General features: G+C 44.3%; 1 long non-coding RNA gene across 1 annotated transcript; it reads right to left on the bottom strand.

Annotated features, from left to right (window-relative positions):
• Window positions 1-18,574: 18,574 nt before the first annotated feature.
• LOC122779608 lies at window positions 18,575-21,690 on the bottom strand. The gene is made up of 2 exons (XR_006361583.1): window positions 21,187-21,690; window positions 18,575-19,592 (listed from the first exon to the last, which is right to left on the bottom strand). It is a non-coding gene; the product is annotated as an uncharacterized LOC122779608 (long non-coding RNA).
• Between the last annotated feature and the right edge of the window lie 2,081 nt (window positions 21,691-23,771).

Genomic DNA, 23,771 nt, shown 5'->3' with positions numbered 1-23,771 from the left:
ACTTTTAAACAGCTGACATGCATTTGTGGTCCGGGTGCCGTTGTAGTTAAAAACCCAAATGATAACACACTCTCCTTTTCTTTAATTAAGAGACGGGCGCAACAGTGTAAAAATGGCTGATTACAAGTTGGAGTCTCAAACCATTACTTCACTTAAAGAACAGATGTGTAAGCGGCAACTATTTACATCAAGTTAGAAGCAAAACAGCTCCGTTCACAGCGTGACTCCTTAATGTGGAAGGATGTTTTAACTTCTGATTGGCTCCAGGTGAAGCCACTGCTTCTCTTTAAAGTAGTGGCTTAGTTTAGTCAAACTGAGCTAGAACTGCAGCTACACTGCATATGAATATTAATATAAGATTTTCTGCACTGATACAAATAATATTTGAGCCACAAAACTCAACAGAAAAAAGCCAAGCCTTTCCAATGTAAAATATAGAGATTAATGTACTGGAGTGCAGTGCCTATACATTTACACATTTACTGCAAATATAATGCACTAAACCACTCAACAGTACATACAGCGATTAACATCAGGTCAACCAAGAACAGTATGATGCTGCTCGCGCATTAACGCATCAGAAAATGTATGTATTCAAATTCCCCGGGGGCCATTTTCTACAGTGAATACTTTACCTTTTAAAATGTAGTCTACATAAAATACTCACATGCTAAAATCGACATGTTTTACTGGCCGTGGAAACATGAATTGTCCCTTTACCACTGTTTAAACTAAACTGTCAAAAGTAAGTTGATACAAATGAGACATGACAGCTGTCGCACAGATATTACATAAAAAAGCTATGTTGTTTGTTACTTTTATAACTCTTTGGACAGCAGTTTCATCTTTGAAAGACTGTGGCCTGGCAGATAGGACGAGTGCCTTTCAGAGAAAGTGTTTTTTCTTTCTTTCTTTTTTTTTTTTTTCTTAAATAATGGCGAACACATGGCAGCTGAAAATGTCCAGTGTCCGGTTCGACTTGCGTCTGTTTCCCACCGCGAGGAAGTCGACGTGTGGGAATAGAGAGGCTCCATGCATGGTTGCCATGCATTGGCCCTTACGCTTCGCACATGTAGGTAAACAATCCCCGCCTTGTCTGCTGAGAGGCCTGCGTTTATACATGGGTGCAGAACATGTGTTGCGGCCAAAGTCGCATCAGAGGTCACTAAACTATGCTTTGAACACTTCAAAGCTGGGGGATGAGACTGTAGCTTTTAAGTTTTATGGCAGGTGTAAGCAGGGGTTGCTGACCAGCCCAGGGTGGTCTGCTCCCTGGTCTGCGAGAGGCTGCTGCTGGTTAGCTGGTAGAAGTGGTGGTGGTGTGCAGAAGGCCAAGGCATTGCGGGGGCAGGGAGAGTTATCCCCAAATGACCAAGCTGTGTCCTAAATGTCTCGATGCAGCAGGCCACATTTGGGAGTCCTTGGATCTGTCAGGGTTTCTGGGAGCAGACTTGAGGCAGGCACACGTCCACTTCAAGGGTCTCCGGTTTCAGAGGACCTCAGCAGGGTATGTCTACGGCCTGTGTCAGACCCAGGTGGAAACAGATACATTGGCAGAGAGGAGTGGAGGGGCCGGAGCCTGATGACCATACCACAGAGTGACCACAATGCTACAGCCTTCCCTTGACAGAGCAGAAACAGACCCTATGGCAAGTTCAAAGGATCCGAAAGGGTCCGACCAGAGTTCATTCGCTTGGTGTTCATTCATCTCAGCACCTGATGTGGTTCAGCGCGTCCGTGTGTTTTGTCAGGCATTTTGGTTTTTTAAGTGAGAGACTTCAAAGGTGCCGACATAATTAAGAGCTGCCATTCATAATGAACCGTTGAACTGACAATGCATCTTCAACTGTGTGAAGTTCCCCACCCTTTGAGAACCACTCAAACGTTTGTTAATATTGTACGAATGTCCAATTTCACACACTCCTAATCTCGCTTAGCCGCCGTCACGTAGCGGTTTTTATGGGAAGAATTTGAGCGCAGTGACAATTTGGATGAGGCACAGCGATGGTTTTCCATAACCCCTTGGAAAATGGAATTCGCCTAAAATGACTACTAACAAATATACTCGCACGTCTTCTGCCTCAAGCTGTACAAGTCCACGTCTCTGCAACAGAACTCCAAATTGACACAGTTGGGTGTGCTTTAATACACCACATTATGAACATTGAAATCAACACAAAGTGCCTTAATAACTCCTCTGGTGACAGAGCCGGCTAAATTGATCATTTTGAATGCGTTACAATATCCATAATTATGCGAGTGGAATACAAGGTGCTGTGCGTCTAGCTGATGATCTTGGAATGACAGGTCTATAACAGCCCCTCTCTCCTTCAGATAGTTGCGGAGCCACACACACATAGAGAAAAGCCATTACAGGCCCACAGTGAAGCAGGTGTGTTTTCAGCACTTCACAGATGGCTGCGAGCCTTGTTAATGAGAGAATAGTAAACAGCAGAAAAGTTTTCTCTCTGACGTGAGATTGCTTCACCAAGTGTGCAGCTCCAACTTGTTCAAAGTGGCAGAATGTACGGGGTCAATTCCCACATAGGACTCGACTGACCCCTGTTGGTGAGGTTCTTGCCCATGAGCTGCTTTAGCGCAAACTTTATAGACTCACTGACATACAGTTCACTCGGGTTATTTACAGTCAGTGTGTTTACGTGACCGTTTACTGTGCATTAAAAATGGAATAATGATGTGTTTCCAACGAGTGGAATGGTTCGGTACGGTTGCGTTGCGTTGCGTTGCGTTGCGTTGCGGTGCGGTGCGTTGCGTTGCGTTGCGTTGCGTTGCGTTGCGTTGCTTTGCTTTGCTTGCATGTTACGCGCATAATGCAATATACTTGCGCATCAGGGTCCTGTAGTATCCCACTTCACCATTAGGTGGCAGTACAAGTCTGGACGCAGGGAGTAAGAGGCATTCCTACCAAAGGAGAAGAGAACGACAGCTACAGCTCCCTCGGACATGTCTGGTTCGAGCGGATGACACGGATGGGTCCTTGTGCCAGGGCCTTTAGGAAAAGCGCCAAAATAACCAGCCCTAATTTTTTCAGTACCCTTTCCTTGGGGTACCAGAGTAATGGTAAGGTACGGGTGGAGCTAGTCAGCTGATTGGACTCCCCCTCTACCAAGTACTGTTATCAGTCGAAACGCGTCACTCCCTTGCGACCGGCGTTTCTTCAATGCCCACAAACGAGCTGCTGGATGTCCTCTATTGTTGTCCGTCGTATTGTTGTTGTTGTCTGTTGTGTCACATTCCATGACCATTGTGCAAATAGACAACAGGGCACCAGCCAAAATGCAGATCTCGGAGTGTCAAAACCGGACCCAAACTGGGCTTTGCACTTCCGTAGTATTTTCCGCGAGAGCAAGAGAGACATGGCAGAATCCAGGTGCATTTTTGGACCAAAAAGTTAATCAAAGTTAATAGACGGTAGAGTTGATTTGGTCTGTGATGTGAACATTAACGGGAGAATATCGCCACCCAGCGCTGTGGAGTCAGCCATGATCAATTTCCCTCTAGCGCTTGTATACTTTGAGAAGGAAGGTCATCCATTTAATTTGTAATTGGCAACAACCAAAGTGTCACTTAACTGTGCACGGAAACAAACCATGATGACCAACTCACCGACGTTTTAGCTGCATAACAAATAGCACAGGTGTCACCGGTGAAGTCAGGGTGGCAGGCCTCTTACGAGCTCATATTAATCGCGTCCCATTAAATTAGAACATTTTGCAACACCCAGAGAAACATTATCCTCCCAGAGTGTGCAAGAGTCATCCCGCCTTTACTGTTGTTTTACTGGGAGATGCTTAAGTAGGATGATTAAAAGTGCATTACCTGGGCCTGGTGATTCCCTGAATGAGCTATGCTAAATTGGTTGTTTTCCGTCTCATGATAAATGGAACTCACGGAGTCACATTTCAACACGCTTTGTTTTTCTGTCCCCAGTCATCACCTATTATTAAAGACAAATTTTCAATATCTCTCTGGGTGTCCAATTAAGGATTTACATTGTGACAGTATTTTTCACTTTAATTACTATAAATAGTGCAAGCGTCGACGCATTTCCTTATTTATCAAACAACACAGTCGAAGAGAATTCATCAAGTAAACGGATAGTTTTGAGATTCTGTAATTGCAGCTTCCTTTCTTTCGGGGGCCGGGCGAAAGAAAGAAAGCGGAGACGTGTATAATCTGATGAACAAATGAAATATAACCTCCACTGGAAAAATGGCTACCGCAGCACATTCCCGGTTTGTGATTGTACTTTAATGCAGAGTGCAGATGAGAAGATAGAAAAATGAATTTAAATATTGAAATAATCCTCAAATACAGTTAATCAACCGCCGCTATTATACACCACAGGTTCCCGAATCACCATGCGGGACTTAACAGGAAGTGAATGGTCAGTGTTATTAATTAATTTGTACCTCATAATGGGAAAAGCAGTTGGATTCCCTTTGGTAACTACCAGTGTTGTAAAACATCAGTGGGCGCCAGTGTTCACGGCGATGTCTCGTGGCCACGCCACACTCGACTGGTACACATGGTGTTGTGACACTTGCATTCTGGGATTCACTCTTGATACTTAAAACCAATAAATGGCTCATTGTTGGGGACGACTTGCCACAGTGTTGGAGTTAAGTGGCTTCAAATTGAAATTTCCTGTGGGGTTTTTTGCAGCCTGCACCATGGAGCCAATAAAAGTCCCGTGGCCCACGAATAAATGTTAATTTTTCTTTTCTTTTTTGTGTGTGTGTATGTGTGTGGTGGGTCTGCGGGGTAAGAGGAATGATGACAGACTCTCTGCTAAACATGCACGACATTCTGTGAATAATCATCTCATTTCTTGAAAGTAATTTAATAAATAAATAAAAAAAAAGTCCCAGTGATGGTTCCCTAGAAGCGAGGCCCGCAGTAGTTTGAAGCGACCCATGGCATCTTAGTTAATGCCCAATTTTCTTTCAGCGTCTATCTATATACCACCTCCTTTGTGTGACCCTGCAAATATCCGCTGGGCCTCTTCATTAGTCTATGGGGTCTGTGTGCAAAGGCTCTCCAGTTAATTTGGCCCCGGCAGGACTGTTTCCCCTCCTGGAGATCAGCATGAAAAAAAAAGAAGAAGGCGCCTATCTGAGTCACTCAAAGATGCACAAAGGCACACTTGATGCAAATACAGTGCAGTATGACATTTGCTCTCCGTCTTGAACACGTTTCCTCTCATCTATTTCGAGTGCTCCAGTGAATCTCTCACACCACTCACCCGCTTGTTTATAGCCAACATTTTCTCTTTTTTTTTTTTTGCTATGATCCTGTCATGCGCCACTGACATGAGCACACAAGGTGGTGGATCATAGCTAGAACTTTCTCCCCTTTTCTCCTTGCATTGTTTGGCCGACCACTTGCTGCTACAATTGACCTGCGAGTGGAGCTGATGACCAAAGATGACTAACCCCCGGGGAGCACGAGTCAGGGAAATCATGCGAGAGATGGAGAGAGAGCAAGAGACACAACATGGGCATGGAGACACACAGAAACACACACGCACACACTCTGTACTCTGCGGCTGAGCCCAGTGTATCTTGGGTCGAAGCGTCTGTGGTGAGCAGACATGCCACATTTATGCAGCACAAGCCTGTCATTTCTTTCTGGGTTCAGGGAACTCCTAGTGAGATGCTGGCGTGATGTGCCCGACTCTGACAGGTGCTGCCATCCTAACAGCACGGCTCGGGCCACCAAGCAGACACGAGATGTCTGCTGAAAACCACAGAAGGTCCGAGGACCACACTGGGAACGTGATCCCAACTTGGCGCTGACCACAGCACCAATCACTCGGGCTGATTTAATTGTGTCACTCTTGGGGGAGAAAAAGAAATGGGTGGAACAAGGAAGTGAAAGGCATGTTTCCTCTGTCTCCAGTTGTAAGGCCAGGGTGTGTCCTCAAATGAACGTAAACGTTTGTTTTCCAGAGCAGGGGGAAACTGAGTGGAGGAGGCGCTCTCATAGCAGATAACACTCCCACCACGAGACATTTGAAAACATGTCTTTCGTCCTCTGCAAGGGTTATGAGGTTGCACATGGAAAACATTAAGCTCTTTTCAGATCGAATAAGGAACGGGCCAATAAATGTCAGGAATTTCTAAGAAAGCAGGAGCAGATCAGACAACGGGCGGGGACTCCATCAGTTACCTCCACTCTCTGGCATACGCGGCGTTCATTATTAGCACAAGCATTCCTCCTCGCTACATCCCACCTTTCACGTTTTTTTTTTTGCTCTCTGCTCCTGCAAATTAGCTCAGGAAGGCTATTGTTTCCATGACAGCGAGGAGGAAGCCGAGAAGCAGACAAAACACACACAGGGATAGAAAGAGAGAGAATGGAGAAAACGCAAACCAGGTGGGCATTTTGGGTTTGTCTGTGAATTCACCTTGCAGACTCTACAATGAATGGGAGAGAGCAGTGGGGGTGAAGCTGCCGAGAGAGATGGAAAAATAACCTGAGATTAACAGAGTGCCATGGTGACAGTATGAGTTGATGAGATTGAGTGTGTCAGATTAAATTTGAAGGGGCTTAGCTGCAGATCTGTCTATACTCCTGCTTGGACGCAATCCAAATCTGCCTCCTTGGAAAAGTTAGTGGGCCAGACACCTGATGGAATCATAGCTTGAGTTGTGATTGAATATAAAACACCAAGGAAGAGTTGGAGTCATTATTTTTTTTACCATCTAATGTAAAAGTATTTGTTTCTCTGTTTGTTCGTCGAGTTTAACGTCTTTCCCCCTGCCTGCTGCCCTATACACAACCCCTAAAAGACTCCAAAGTTTAGGTCTTTACAGTCTAACTCTGAACATTGTACATCATAAAGTTGTGACCATTTTTCCTGCTCATCCCTCAGCTCGGAGATTTACGGGGGGTACAGTCGTCAGGCTGAAGTCGTAGGTCTACAGATGTTTTCAAGATGTTTTTCCTGTCAGTTGCAGATTATCCCCTGTAGCAAAATCTCATTAAAGTGCAATTTACAGAGCTGCGCTGATGTCGCCATCAACCAAAATTAAAGGCATTAATTTTTCAAAAGGAAGTTTCACCAAAGTCCCCACAAATAAATGATGTAGCACTTTGTCAGGCTGATTTGCCGTGGCGTTGTTTTGGAGGGAAGAAATTAAGTCACATTAACGGAGCAAGGGGATTGGACATGGGCTCAAAAAAGGGAAAGGAAGATGTGCAAATGTGGCCATTTAGTCAGAGCGTGTTGGTACGGAGACGTGCATATTAAGGCTATCACGCTGGGACAGATGAGGGAAGAGGGGAAATATGAAACCCTGATGGAGGTTATGACACAGACACATAGAGAGAGACGTGAACACTGGAGGATAAAGGCGCCCACTCTGTTCCACTCAGGGAAACAAAAAACAGCTCAAGCTTAAGCTGAAGTGATGTTTTTCCAAACTGGAACAAAGTGTCAAAACTGACATTACAATAATAAATGCATTGTTGTCATCTTTAAAGATCTATATACTCAAAAGAGCCAAAAACTTCAGTGAAGTTGTTTTCCAATGTTCTAAACTAGATAAAGCCATACTGTAATAATAATAAATATAATATATAAAATATAATATAATTTTTTAAAAAGTTCATGTTTGATGATGGTTTAATAAATTATACATTATAGAATTAAGAATATGTAATGTGTGTCTTATAATATGCTGAAATCTGCTTTTCCACTTATATTAAATTTAAAAAAAGAGTCAGGTTTGATAATTAAAAAAATATGAAATCATGTAAGAAAAAATGCTTTAAAAACGATAACTAAGAATTAAAAGTGAGTAAAGTGAGGAATAAAACAAGAATAACTAAAATTAAAGACAATAAACGGGGGGCGGGGAATAATGTGTTGGATTTTAAAAGATTTTATCAGCATTTTTTGAAGACGTTAAACAATAGCAATAATAATTAAAGAAAGTAGAAGAGCGGAGGGGAAAGTCCCCCATTTCATATTTTACAATCAATCACTGTCTTAAATATTAAACTATGAATCAACCACTCATTTCTAAATGTTATATTTAGAATAAATAAATATTACTAATAATTACAATTGTAATAATAATAATCAGTTGTGAATTATCACAGAAATTACATTTACTCAGGTCCGGATATTTTTTTTTAATACGCTGCTGATCCGTCACATTCACGATTCTGTACTGAACGAACACCGAACATGGGAAGTATAGCGCACGTAGCGCCATCTTTAATGTACATTAAAATGAATACCATGAAATGGTCTCTGGGCTGCAGTGGACTGCATGTGCTCGGGTCTGTGCAGCAGCAGCAGCAGAAGCTGCAGCAGGGACATGATTTATAGTGATGGGGATTTTCTCCTGCAGACCACGCAGGGGGACATAAAAAAAAGGTACAGCATAATATTGTATAGTCCGGTGATTTATGCTGGTATTTATGATTCGGAAACGGTGCAATTAACATTCATAGAGTCTGAATAAATGCAGCCTTGCATGGAGCCTATAAAGGCCTGTGTGTGGAGCCCCCACCACCCAGCAAACAATATACTTTATTAATACTTAAAAGAATAATAACTATTAATATTACCATATTATTGTTATGGCTATTTCTATAAATGTCTCCCCCCCCATCTCTTCAAACTGTGAAAGTCAGTCAGACTGGCCCTTTATCTCAAAGTTAAAGGTCTGTCTGTGCAAAACAATGTAAGGCGGATATAGGTTTAATTAAGTTAAAGTCATGAAAAAGATGTCACAGCATGCAGCAGCAGCACAGAGTGTCTGAGGTCCGCAGAGGCCTTTTCTCTCAGAGCTGCTGACCGTCTCTGAGGCGTTTGTTTTTGTCCTCGGCTCACACCGCCGGGGCGTCACGCCACAGCATATCAGCGAAATATCAAAAGATGCAGAGTGTCGGCTCTATGCACTCATGCATTTTTACCTTATTTCAGTCCAGTCCCACCTGCTGTCGCGGGTTAAGTTATTTAAATGGATGTGAAAATGCCATTGTCTGCTGTTTTCTTCTCCTCTTTTATTATTTTTTTTGTTTCATCTTCAAATACGGAAATCATTTGCAGGGAGGAACATTATAGGCCTCGCGAGGCCCGGGCTCTTTTGCATACTAATTTTGTTAGACTTACCTCCCGCGGTCAATGCCCGATGTGACATTAGAGGCCGAGCGCTAGAATTTATTTTATTCGATTGCAAAGACGGTGTTCAGAGTCATGTGGCGGAGGCACCGCGCGTCAGCGTCAAGATAGATGCGAGAGCGCCGTCTTTGTCTGGGGGCTCTGGACTCTGCGGCCTCCTGCAACATCACAGGCGGGTTTTGAGTGGCGACTCGGAGGAGATTTAAGGGGAAAACACGTGGCTGGCCTTTGTGCGGCGACAATGACACTTCTCATCAGGTGCCACCTCTGGGGCAGCGCAATTAATCATGAAATGAACGAAGAAAAAAAAGACCAAAGTGAAACATTTGCACATAAAATGTGTCAAAACTAAAAAAAAAGTTACTTTGAGAGTTTGTGTATGAAATAATCACAGTATGATTTCCTTTTTTTTATCGTCTTATAGAAAAGCCAGACATGGACTGACCCTGGCAACCCCACCCTATTTGCACCCCATACATCAGTCACACAGTTCCCATACGTCTGCTCAGATTATGTGGAAACGTCAGGCAAGTTTTTTTTTTTTTTTTTAAAGGGTGAAAGGAGATATTTTTTACAGGCTCAAAAAAATAAACACTTTTCCAGCTTTTGGGTTTTGTGTAGTGAAGCTTCACAGGCAGGGGAGATTTCTTTTTTAACTGTTATGGGGGTTGGTGAGTTTGAATGGCAGAAAAGGGGAAGGGTATAGTTGGAGGGGGAGGAGGGAGGACGGGCTTCAAAAGCTGCTTACCAGCAGGTGGCGGCAGCATAACGTTTGAGCAGCCCCACCCCTTCAGCCTGGTGGGCTGTGTGTGCACCACTGTGGTAATATTGACAGGTGTTTTATCCATCAGCTCAGGAGAAATTAAAACTGTCAACGTTTCGGAGTAAACATCGCGTTATTGATCAGCAATGAGTGGAATCCAGAGCTGCAACTGTCATATATCTAGATGCTTGTTAAACAAATCATGAAATAGACTCGCGCTGACATCCTTAGACAGACGGGGACAGCCATCAAGGTCCTTTGTGATGACTTGTCCCCCAGTGCTCGGGTCCCTCACGTGCTATAGGGAGTCGTTCAGAAGATGAATCACACGATGCATTTTTAATTTCCCTGCCGTGGCCCCGGTCCAGGACTTGGTGGGTCAGATGGAAATGAGCGCCCGGACAGGCCAGCGACATGAGCCGGCGAGGGCTGCGGCACTTAAGACATGATGTACGACGGTCATTACCGGAGGCAGGTCAGGAGGGAGTCTGGGGGTCATTCTCGCCCACCAAAGAGAAAGAGCAGAGGAGGCAGAAAAAGTGTGTGGCCAGTGTGGGTGAAAATGCCACATCTCCACATATCTTCTCCAGGAATGCACGCACGCACACAGGGTCCCTGATGGGTGAGTGGTCCCTCAAGACAGCGAGGGATTATTACCCACCTTCACCTCTGCTCTTTGTTCCCGTACCATGAGTGTGCTGCTGCTGCAGCTCTTTGCATGTTCCTCCTCTCTCTCTCACCGAGTTGCATCACAAATAATGATTTGACATGTGTGCCACTCATCAACACGCCTGCAGACAAGTTGGCAAGTCGCACATCTATTTTAGTTTGAGGTCGACTGATTAGTGGCGCAGATACGGGATTGAGCATATGTGTCACTTGCACTCCTCGTGCTGGCATGGTGCAACTCCGGCACAGTTGAGGCTGCGGCTAATTACCAAACGTCTGACGGCCTTTTCTTTCACTACCTTTGATTGAAAGCTTGACTTTTGCCTCCTGAGCGGTGTTGTGAAATGGCTCTTCTTTGTGAACGGGCTTCGAGGTGGCGCGAAGGGCAACAGGCTGCAGTATGGGGGCCTCCTTGTTGTGTCTGGTGTCACAATATTTTGGGTATCAGGGAGAGCAAATAGATTAGAGCAACAAAAAAAAACAACAACGTGTGAATGTGGGTGAATATCATGGAGCGCGTGTGTATCTATGGGTCTCCTCTGTAGCCTCCTCTTACTATGAATGCAGCATCATTCAAAAATGAGACAAAAGTGGCTGACAAATGGAAAGTTGCAGCCAGAGCCGTGCAGTTCAAACCTGGCATCCCTGACACACGAAGAGGACAGCGTGTCAACAAGATTAAGAAGTGAATCAAGCAAGGAGAGAGAGAGAGGAGGGGGAGGGTGGAAAAAAAATGAAAGGATATAACCAAAATGAAATAATGTGGTGGACCACCTCTTGAGCGAGTACAAGCGTGGCATCTGTGTCAGATGTTGTTAATTAACGTCAGTATGTTACTGGCTGGCACTTGGCTTCTTGTCCTTCGAGCCGGGCACATACTCCAGTAAAAGTGCATGTGTGTGTGTGTGTGTGTGTGTTTAGGGGGTGGAGGGACAGTGATAGGGAGTGTTAATCCCACTCATTATAATTCCAGTCTGTGGTCTGTCTTGGGAAAGGGACCACTGGGGCCTATATAGCAGCGCATCTTATCAATATGTATTTCCCTCCTCTTCACCTTTCCAAACGGCTCCTGACTCCACTGTAAGCTCTATTTCTCAGTCTGTGCTAAAAACCGTGTTTATAATAGTGATAATAATAATGATTATTATACAAAATTAGAAGAGCAAATGTGGCCACAAAATGTGGAACTGAAAAGTTAGACATTTGCAACACAACCATCCATCCATTGAGGGTCGAGGGGGTTGCTGGTACCAATCCCAGCTGAGGTAGGGGCAAAAGGCGGGGTCACACCCTGGCCAGGTCGCCAATCTATCACAGAGACAAACAACCGTTCACTCACACCTACCGGACAATTTAGAGTGTCCAATTAACCTCTGCATGGTTTTGGACATGCGGGATGTCCCTGAGAAAACAAACCCACACACACATATAAAAGGCCCAAACCAGGATGTGAACCAGCAACATTCTTGCCGTGATGGGCCACTGTGTGGTGCAACAACAACAATGAAATAAACCAGGATAAACCAAACCCAACTTCAAACAAGGCAATCAGAGATGGTAGACTGCACCCCATTCACGCAACAAGCCTCTGTCAGCCTCTGTTGGTCATAAGTGCAAGTGCGGAAACACAGACAGACAGACAGACAGACACACAGAGCCACTAAAACAGTACCTCAAGTAACAATGTCAATAAAAACAATAAAGCTGTGCAATAAAACCTTCAAGAATTGGGCAAAAGACACACAGCTGGGCTGGATTTTGGACATTTTGTAATCTCGCCTGTATCTTTGTATTATACCTATGTGCAGGGGTCACATCATAGAAAAACTAGTGTGGAATTCTCTAACGTCACTGTGAACAGAAACATTCTGTGTCATGTGTCAGTGAAGCATGGTGAGATGGTATATACGCTTTACACCCTGTGATTCTTTTGACGCTTGTATGTACTTAAAATCAAACCATAATACTCAATATTGTATACATAAGCTGTATATACTGTTTTGACACTGTAGGCTAACAACAGTAATCATCAGTACGATCAGGCCGCTCCTCCCATATTTTTTTTTTGCAAACAAAACAACACCTATGTCAAGTATTTGTACATTTTCTCTTGTCTTTGGGGAAATCAAAGCCCTTTTAAAGCCTTAAATTATTTTTAATGCTCGCACAAAAATAATAGGCCATTTTCTAAATGGCGTGCCATGCTGGTGCCAGGGATCATCAGAATGCCAGTTCTGCCTCCCTGTTGATCGGCTAATTTGAGACTGAGCGCACCTGGTGTGTCTTATTGCGCGCACAAGTGCAGAGAAATGGCACTCCATCTACCGGGTTTGGTTATTCCCATGCAGCGCGGAAGGTACTGAGGACGACGGCGTAAACGGGCCACCCCCACTCAAATGAAGACGGATGAAGCCGTCGGCGTGAAAAGTTCCCCTCGTCCCGCTAAATGAGAGACTCGAGCGCAATGAGATAAAGAGGAAGTGGCGCTCGCAAACATGGCCACCATGACCCGTAATGACCAGTGCTGAGCTTTTATAAGCCCTCCACTGAGCAGGGCCTCAGATTAATGTAGACAGGAGCGTGACTGCAGTGGTCTGAATGGACTGCTGTAGGGACCCCACTGGGGCTTGTTTCAACAGCCTTTCCCTGATGGTAAAATTGAAATGGCGATGACATGCAGATGTTAGAAGCATCTAGAATTGTCCCATATCCTGGAAAAAAGCTTTAAAAGCCTTTAAAGAGTCTGCGACGGGTTGATGGTTATGGTTTTGATTATTGGGAGTATATCTGCGGTTTATCACTTTCCCCTGCCTTGCACGGAGTGCGGGGGCATCGAGCCGGCAACTGCTTCCAGGGGAGCGTCAGGAGCTTATCTTTTCAACAGGTTTTCAGGGTTGCTGTGGACAGCAAATCAAGGCAGGCTCAGCTAAGGAGCAGAGCACAGTTTGGGGTGGCGCCACACCTCAGCACTAATTTCAGGGTTAGCAGAACGCCCAACAGGAGTACGGCATTGCCATGGCAACAGTTAACAGCTAAAAGCACTGTCTACAGTCTGATAGGGGCCTCCAGCCACACAGCCAATTATTGCAGTCTTCTTTCAACATGGAAAATTAAGGTTAAATCCATGTTTCTTTGGCCGATTAAACATTTCATTTTATGGCGTCTTATGTGACATCGTAATGCAAGTTCATTTAAAACATCTCGTTCCTTTAGTGTTCTTCTCTTCATCCTCAGATCTGGCACAAAAGCTGCTATTATTTAGCATTAACACACTTGCACAAAGTAATAGGACGACGGCTTCACCCATTTGTCTTTTCTCATTTCTTTTCCTTTTTTTTTTTTAGCAGATGTACTGTGTAATAAAAACACCATTACATTTGCTTTGCAAACCAACCAAGCAAATTTTACTCTCTCCACGTCTGTACTTGATGTTGAAATGATTTTTTTTTTTTCCCCCTTCTCAGAGTACAGAGTGATATACAAGGCGAATGAAGAACATGAGAGGAGATGGCAAATCGGAGCGAGAGGGAGTGATAGTCAGCCAGGGGCGACCACAATATACTTTCCATCAGGATCTAGTCAATTTATCAGCAGAGCGATGTTATTAGCTCGGAGATAGCTGCAGCAAAAAGCATGGAGGTATTTTCCTCCCCATCAGTCTCCTTTATATTTTTAGATGTTCTTTATGTGAGTACAATGGCCTCAATATCAAACATTTTAAATGATGCTTGAAATACCAGTCACTTGACTTTGATGTCACAGGCAATTAAATCCAACCTTACCCCTTTTCCACCGTTAATAACAGCAATCTCGCCCGGCCTCGTGCCTAATTAATATGTGCTATTTGTCACTTTGCCTTGACACATGTATATCAAAGGTGGGGGTTGGGGAGAGTGAGAGGGAGAGAGAGAGAGAGAGAGGGGTGGGGGGAGTGGGAGGTGGAGGGCAGTGGTGGAAGAGTGGGGTTGCTGGGCTTTCATTAGGTGACAAGGTAATGCTCCTCCTCTCCGTCCTCACGCTGCTGGGTGAGCGGCAGGTGTGGAGTCGTTTGATTCATATTTAGGTGCAGACAGGGATTAAAAGGGTCGTGTGGAAGCAGTTTAATGCCGATCTGATATTATGGAAGCAGGAGAAGAGGATGAACCTGGACATAATTGATTCTTATGGTGCGAAAATTAGCACTAGCTCACTCCCAGTGATTATTTGTCACGTTGGACGCTGGCGTTTGGAATGCAAACCGTCACACGTTTGAGCGACGCCATCATCCTTCAGTGGAGTTTGACTGTCGCAAAGTGGTGCTAAAAAATTAGGTCCATGTTGTTTGTTGTGTATGTGTGTTCAGGCTTGTGCATTGTGCAGCTGAGCACATGCCTCGTCGTCACTGCCAGTTTCTACCACGGCTCGGTGGGTGGGTGGCGGGCGTGCGGGCAGGGGCGAACGCTGCAAGATTGCAATGAAACCAATGATCCATGCTTCTTTAGATGTGACCAACAAACTAAGTTGTCATCTCGCTCCGAAACAAAAGGGGGTGACGGAGGCAAATCTGAGAGCACAGCGCTAACAATGTGCAGGGTGCCAGTGCGGTTCTCTGTGGGGTCAGCGGGCAAACCCCAAACATTAATACATATACATCCACAATGTACATCTTTCTCTGTGTCCCCACCCCCACACACACACTCCCCCCTTCTGTCCTCCCCTCTCACTTTCCGCCTGAAACCGTCTGCCAAATGCTGCCAGACTCTCACATCTGTGCTGAAAATGAATTGTATCCCAGAGCCCTCTGAGTCAAGGATTCACTTGTAAAGAATGCAGTTTTATTGGATGAACAGACTAATGTACCATGCAATGTAGTTGCACTAGCATTTTATGCCACATTGAAAGAGTCAATTAATTTGCATAATTCAAACGAGCGTGTACCACCACTCTGAAGGCATGGCTGGGCATCTTGGCGAGTCACGTCAGCGCCTCGGTTTCTGATAAATTAATCATTCTCGCCATACAATTAATTACATTTATGACAATTTGAACCTTCGTCCCACCCACCGGCCCCGACGATTTTCCAGCCAGACTGCAATATCAGAGCATCCCGATGAAACCCTGGTGATTTAGTGAACACCTTAACGGAGAGCCCGTGTGCCTAGGGCTGAATAAAATTAATATTTTGTTTCCCATCTGGTGGAATCAGCAGAATTAATGAGGGAAGGAGGCCCGTAGCAACGCAGAATCCAGGGATCAATCTGCCTCTCTCCGCTGGTTGCTACTCTTTGCTGGAGGTGTGCATGGAAACTGGGGGGGAGGAGGATGAGAAGAGGGAGACAGTGGGTTTGCACGCTCCTGCAGCACGGGCATCCGTCGCCCACAATGCACTACGGTGATCACTACTGTAAATGAGTGATTACAGCAGCGGCAGTTTCTCCTCTCAGGCCTGACAGACACCGCAGTTCCTTACCCACCACCACCAACAACACCACCCTACTTATTAATTTCCAGTCGTAGCTGTCCGTCCGTCTGTCTGTCTTTTCCTTTGTCACTTGTTTACGGCCCCTAATTGAATTGCAGTGCATGGGGCAAACGTCTCCGAGCTCGCTGGCATGCAGCGCCGGGCGGTTCACTGAGACTAGTTTAGTGCGAGTGGCACAGCATTGGGGCTGCATGCGGTTGCCGTCGCCATGGGGATGGCTGGGGGGTCAAAGAGTGTTTGGATGCTGTCAAAACAAGGAAGAGGAGAATTTGCTATTTGAATTTGAGAGGGATTTTTTTTTTTTTTATCCATCAAAGAGGGAAATTCACACACTTTCATATTCAGGATTTATTGGAGTGCAGATTAATATTTCTGGGTCAGTGCTTTTATTATTTCACTGAATGAGGGGAAACCTGCTGTTGTGGATTTTTTAGATTTTACTGGGTCACTGTATTTTTTATCAGTTGGCTTTTTTTTTTTTTTTTTAAATAGAGCTTCAGCCGGAACAAAGACATTTGCCATTTGCTTGTCATTTCCACAGATAATTTAGGATGAGTGCATGTGAATGATATGATATTCATAGCGATGATGCATGAATGCATCTCTTTGACCCCAGTGACCCCATCTGGGACGCTCACATTGGCGTAAAAGTTTTTGCCTCACACTTTGCATGACTTTGACTGAACATACTCGACAATGCACATTCCCGTGACGAGAGACAGTGCAGGCGGCGCACGTTCATTTCACTTACTCATTTGTGGCTGGGATGCAATTTGGCAGAGACAGAGAAAGCACTTGTATGACAGAATAGTCTCTCCCACAGTGTCATCCAATCTGGGCACCCCATTACCTCTTTCTCCTGCCTTGTGTGTGTGTGTGTGTGTGTCTGTCTGTCTGTGTCTATGAAGCCCCCACCACCTCCACACGTTTGCCTGGATTGCTCCATGCAGCGTTTTGCCGCCTAGAGAAGGTGGTAGTCGTCTCTTTGAAGTATCACTTCAATTACGGGGTTTAACCCCACAGGTCAGCCCTTGATTATTTACACAAAGCTGGTGTAATTCTTGCTGGAAAGCCTCGCCTTTGCCACGAATACAAAGCCGGGCGTCAGTCTAATGGAGTGAATTTCAACGTCAACACTCGTCCTGTTTTGACCTGGCGTCTGATAGGGTTCCGTCACCTCCTGAAAAGCTGCACCTGACAGAGCAGTGGAGAAAGAAAAAAGAGAAAAGAAATGTCAGCATGTGTGAGAGGGTGAAGTATGACGGTGATGCTTCAAAACCATGAATGCAATATCGGTATCGGAACGGAACCGGCCTTTATTGTCACTTATACAGAAGTACGGTGAAATTACAGCAATCAACCTGTCCGTACATACAATAAGACAGAGATGACAGGATGACGGGGCGATAAGAGGGGGGAGGAACAGGGAAGAAACATTTCCTTGTGGCTGATACTTAGTTCTGACGATGTCTACAAGTGACTTGACACCATCAACAATGCCTCAGTGAGTTTAGCACTTGGCTTGTTTATGTGTTTTGTCTGCTTGGCTTGCCTGATAAATTGGGGCCATGTAAAACCGTGATCTTGCCAAAAATGGCATTGAATAATAGATTGTTTCGTTGATCAGGTTGCTGTTTACTTACCCTTTTAAAAATCCCCCATTCTGTCTCCTCGCAGCTGGTGGCCTTCCTGTCGAAATGGTTGTAATTTTTTCATGAAGTGAAGTGAAGTAGTGGGGGGAGGAGGAGGGGGAAGGAGGGGGACGCCGAGTGCTACTATCACTCCTTAAATAATATAAACAAGAGAACAACAAAAAAAGGTGAAGTGTTAGTTCATTTCAGACTAGATGGCCCTCGTCCACTGGAGCATGATGCGTGCGATGAAAATACGAGGGTCCTCTTCTCTCTGCGGCCTCCGCGTGCACCCCCCACCCCCTCCCACCCCCTGTAAAAGTTGCAACTGCCAGCTCAGGTGGAAAAATGCTGCAGAGTAAAAGATGTATTCAATAAATAGAGGAGGACAGCATGGGGTCTGGGGAAAGTGTGCATGAGACAGAGGTTTGGAGAGTGGAATAATGGAAGAGAAGGTAGATGGGGCATGAGTGTACATTAAACAGCGGTGCTTGATGCCTGTGAGGGGAAGCGTACTGCTGGGCATATGACTCTTAACTAGCATTGTCTTCTTTCAATTTAAAGGAAAAATCAGGGCTGTTATATATATATATATATATATATATATATATGTAATTCTTTCTTTTTTAAAGACTGAATTTTGCAATACAATTTTTTTTGTCAGGAAATAAGAAAAAAAAAAGACTTTTTAGGGACAGGGAAACATCATGTGCCACTATGACATGTACATGTGACTTTTAAACTTTTGGTTCACAAACAAGGATTTAACTACCTATATAGCAGTGGTTTGATTGAAGGCACATGCTTTCAAAGTAAAGATGAAGGCTCAGTAATAAGATATTTGAAACAGTGGTTAGAGAAGTTGAGAATAGACGACATAAGGGAAGTGCTTTTTCAGTGAAATGTCCTTTATTGTGCGTTGATTTCTTTTGGTTGGATGAGTATCGAGTTGAAATGTACTGAAATATTGGACAAACTGTGAATATTTAACATATAAAACTAGTGGGACGGCCGGGAACCATGAAATAAAACACATGAATGCATGTTTGTGAGTGGTTTCCATGATGGCACAACCAGGATGATTACAGAGAACATCTGGGTCTTGATAAAGGATTTTTTTTTTTCCCCGTGATGCCAATCCAACGAGCGGATACATACATGTCAGAAAAAAAGAAGCAGAAATACGCCATTGTAGTCATGTGGCCGTCAGAAGATTCAGTGCGACGCGGCTGGTGATGGGGCTGTGAGTGACAGCTGGTGCCTTGACTGTCAGCTCAGCACTCCCATGACCTCCCATGAGCCTGTTTGTATGCCACACATACAGTCAGTGGAAGATTCCACATAAAGAGCAAATGATGACTGACTGTGAATGCCGGGGAAAATGACAATCATTTAAATCTTTTGTCCAGAACTCAGCTGTATATAAAGGGAACATTTCAAACAGTGTCAGCGTGGAAAACGCGTCGCAGTGTATTGTGAGTGACAGAAATAGCATAAAGAGCGGTTTCAGAAATGGATGCTCTTGTCCAAACTATTATCCCCCGCCGCAGTGGATGAACGCACATTTTCTCCAACTCCTCTGCATTTGAATAACACAAACCAGCTGGTCTTCTGCACTTTAAAACGCAAAGCGGTAACAATGCCCCCACAGCCTAGGATCTCACCATGTCCGAGAGGCATGCATTTCTTGTCCCCAAAGCACATTCATTACACCTCCTTCTGACTATGTCAGACAAGGCATCAATTTGGAGATGCGAGCTATCACAGTGCCGAAAATGTCACTTTTCTTTCTCCGTCAACAGTGCCAATGCTTCTCTCTCTGTGGCTCGGATGAAAGGAGTGGCCTCGGCATGCGTCTCTGCCATCGTTCCATTCCCCATGGAGACATCAGAGAGCAAGACGAGTTCACTGAGAGAAAAGAGAATTGATTGTCAGCACATACATACTTAGGAAGAATATCAAGAGTTTATCTTGTGTGTGTTTGTGTGTTTTTTTCCCCCCACATGAATAAAAAACAAAAGTATTCAATTTACAACATCTGCTTCACCTTAATAATTCATCACATTTGAATGTTTTATAAGTAAAGTGTATAATCTGTGGATGTGAGGCTGTAACTTCTTTTTCGTAAACAAGGAAAGGATGATGATGTATCCGCTAAACACGATTAACTCTTTCTGACTTGACCTTTTTTTTAACATTGCAGCCTCTTCGCGTTGCATGATTGAGCTTTACAAGTCAGGATTTTTTGCTCTGTATAGTTTAGAACTGAGGGATTTTTTGGCTTCGATGAGACGGAATAATGACAATTTATCCACACATTATAGCTGTTGTCATTACAGCCTAAAGACAATAGTCTAATAGGCTCAGAAACGAGTGAACTGTGATTCCAGCCACGCAGCCCGGCTTTATTAACACCCCTCTATCTCTGATATCATCAAAAGGCCATCATCAACTAAAAGTTAACAGCACAAACCCTGAGCTCTTCTATCTCCTGAATGCGACGCACCATCATTTGCCGTGTTTTTTTCCTGCCCCTGTGACTGATTATCATTACCTTTTCTTGCAAATACCATGCTCATTACGTTAGTGTACAGCCAAAACATTAGTAGAGGGAGCCTATCTCTCTCCCATGAAGGGAGAGGAGAGGAGAAGAGCTATGGAGGCAGATTTTCCCCTAGCCTCAGCAGCCAGCCCTGGCGCGCTTGGCTATTAACCACAATGAACATGGGCTTTGTTATTAACATCTGTTCATCAGGGATCGAGCCCAGGCCTAATCACCCCTCACACCTTCTGTTTCTGCACAAGAAGAGAGGCAATCAAGGGCATCATTTGGCAGCTGGCTGGAACTACTAATGCTTTTCTCCTGCTCTATTCGGCGCCCACCCTCCCTTCATCGCCTTTTCTCTCTTCACTGCCATCATTTTTCCTCTCTTTTCTCCCCTTATCCTCCAAAAAAAAAATGTCTCTCCCACCCTCTTATGGGATTATGTTATTTGAGAAGGGAACACACACACACACGCGCGCACACACACACATATAAGAACGGACATGGAGGCAGAGAGTGTACCTTTGATACCAGTATGACGGTAGATTTACTGATGGCCGTAACAGTCCGGCGCCATGGGTGGTTCACATGAACTCAACCTCATCTCATTCTCTCTCTCTCTCTCTCACTCTCTCACTCTCTCTCTCACTCTCTCTCTCTCACTCTCTCTCTCCCTCTCTCTCTTGTCTGTCCCTCCCACTGTATTGCAGGCAGATGTTCACAGGTTCATATCATCCCCCAAAACGACATTCAGACAGGGTGTGAGAGAAAATGGCAAGACACAGGAAGAGGGATGTGTGAACCAACAATGGTGAGAAAGTAAGAGACAATAGTGAGATTGACAGATTACCAGTGGGATATATAGTATATATGTCAATAATAATAATTAAAAAAAACCTCAGGGATGGCTTAAATATGTGACACTCCTACACCGAGGGCAGAAAATCATTGACTTACTCTTTTTCTTTTGCAGTTTCTTCCCTTCATTTCTGCCCGCTTCTGTGCCGTCGCTGCCATATGATATGTATTTTTCTGCCTCGTCTTATGCCAGAGATTGCAGCATTTGTTGTCACTGGATAATCCCTTTGTCAGCTCCGGCCTCTTGAACACATTGTGTCTCCTTCTGTTGCCCACAGGAAGGAAGGAAGGACCGGGGCATCTGTGTTTGGGTTGGCTATGTGTAAATCAGCACTCCCTGTCCTGTCGCTGTAAGGACACACACACGCACACACACACATACACTCTGTCTCTGTCTCTGAATGCCTGTTTCTAACTGAGAACAACATGTCCTCTTCTGTCTCAGTAGAGGGCCTTCTTCTCGACACAAAGCCTTTTCATGTGTCGTGGATGCAGGTCTGTGATGGCTGTCACACTCAGCCGACATTAACCGAGGCTGTCAGCTTGATATCATGCGGCTGTCACCCAGAGAAATAAAGTTGCTGGTACGGATGTTACTTTACTACCTTTACAACATATTCTGATATTCACACCAACTGTCTGCTCACCCATTTAATCAAATGAAATGATTTAGTTTGTAAGCATATCATCACCTCATGGGTTAGCGATGAACGTTTATTTTTCTGTTGTGACAAAAGACATGATGGAACTATGGAGTTATATTTTGGTTTTTATTCATGTCTCTGCAAAAACACTGTCCAAAATGATGGTTGAAGTACCAGAACAACGCTTTTCATTTACTTCCTTATCTTCCACAGCTTTGGTAGCTTTGAAAAACAGTTGTTGTCTTGTTGTCTTCTCAACTGAATCTGACATGCTGTCATTTTTTACCTGAAAGAAGGTACAACAAAAACCCTGCTCTTGTGTAGCTCTCCCTAAAATTAAGAGCCCAATATAAATGGTCAATCTAACATTATTCCTGTAAACTATACTTAAATAACAGACTGTTCAGAGTTTAGCGCTACTTAAGTCTATCAACGTTTGTCAGAGTTGCAGTAAACTCGTCTCTGACCTCTAGTTTTCAAACGACTTTTAATCATATTTCCGGCAGCTATTATTTCCTTTGAACACGCGATATGCAATTAAATGCTAAACTTCTGTCTAAAACGGTCACAAATAATAAACTATGGTGTAAAGTGACACGAAAGCACACTTGATCTCAAGTTATCTTCATACTCGCCTCACACAGAGACAGAATCACTGTTATTTCAGTGAGTTATTAGGCTGTCGTCCATCCATATCCAAACATTAATGTGTCCATATGTTCATGTGCATATGTTAATTCAGCGCATCCCTGTATCACGTTGCCCTCCTGTTTAACAGAACTAATTGACTTCAGATATTTGCCCTGAGATCTGACAAAAAACACGCTTTCTTACAGCGTTTAACCAGCACACAAACACGATGCGATCCCTCGCGCCCCCCCACCACGTGCACTACTCCTAAGTGTGAGCAGGATTTGTCTAATTAGCCTGTTTGCAGGCTTGGAGCATCACTTTTAATGAGGTATCAGGTCTTCAAGGTCATTTCCGCTTTTTCCCAGCTTGTGTGTACGTCTCTGCGCACACGTGTGAGTGTGTGTGCTTTCCTCTTCCCGTCTGTTTGTTTGTGTTCTCTTTTTTAATTGAAAAATGTTGACTCAGGTTGTCTCCATCTGTTAAGCGAGGAGCAGCATGACCACACATAATTATGACCTTTGCAGTCTGTCTTCTCCCAGAATGCTGTTCTTTCATAGAGAATGCTGTTCATAAATGGGGGAGGGCAGAAAAATTATTGTTGCGCTGTTTTTTTATAAATACAAATATATGACCTGAAGATACTTTGCCACGGCGCCATCATTTAGGCAATTGACTCTGAATGTGTAAAGACTCATTTCTTTTTCTTTCCATTCCCAAACCATCACATGTTTGTCAGTGATTCATATTTTTCCTCATCCCTTCACCCCTTTTTTCCATTTCCAGCCGCAGGGGTCAAAGATAACGCACTCCGTTGACATTAGTCAACAATAGCTTTTTGGTCATGGCTCACAACGTCCACACTTTGCCTCTACAGACAAGGGTCGTCAATTTTATTGTTTAAAAGTCATTCTGCCAACCTTTATTGGCTCCATTTTCTTTCATTTCTTGACCTAACTATCCGTTCAGTACTCGTCTTTCCCGCTCAATGGCTTTGGTTGATTTGTATTCACCATGCAAGACCCTCTTTCATTTCCAGTGCTCCCTTCATTGTCATCTTATTCCTCATGGACAGTTCTATTTCTGTAATGGTGCATGGTCAACCATTATCACCCAGCCACGCATCTGTCTGTCTCGAGCATTAGCGCGTATACAAATTGAGCTTTTCACCTTGGCGTCACCTATAGACTTTCGTCCAGAGAGTTTACATCCAAGCTCAGGGTGAACAGGGCGCACACAGCTTGCCGAGCCGTGCTGCCACCCACATAAATACCTTTGATTCCATGGGAGGAAGTGTGCCCACAGTGGAAATGATAACAGTAGAGCTGGTCTAGGCCTCTATAGCCAGGGGAGTGCTAGTGTCCCTCCTCTGTCAAAGTAAAAACAGTGAGGTGCTAAACACCTTCCATC

This window comes from Solea senegalensis, linkage group LG1 (genome assembly GCF_019176455.1).
Source record: "Solea senegalensis isolate Sse05_10M linkage group LG1, IFAPA_SoseM_1, whole genome shotgun sequence".
NCBI lineage: Eukaryota > Metazoa > Chordata > Actinopteri > Pleuronectiformes > Soleidae > Solea > Solea senegalensis.
The sequence above is the reverse complement of the archived record's forward strand: the minus strand, read 5'-3'. Positions and strand labels throughout refer to the sequence as shown.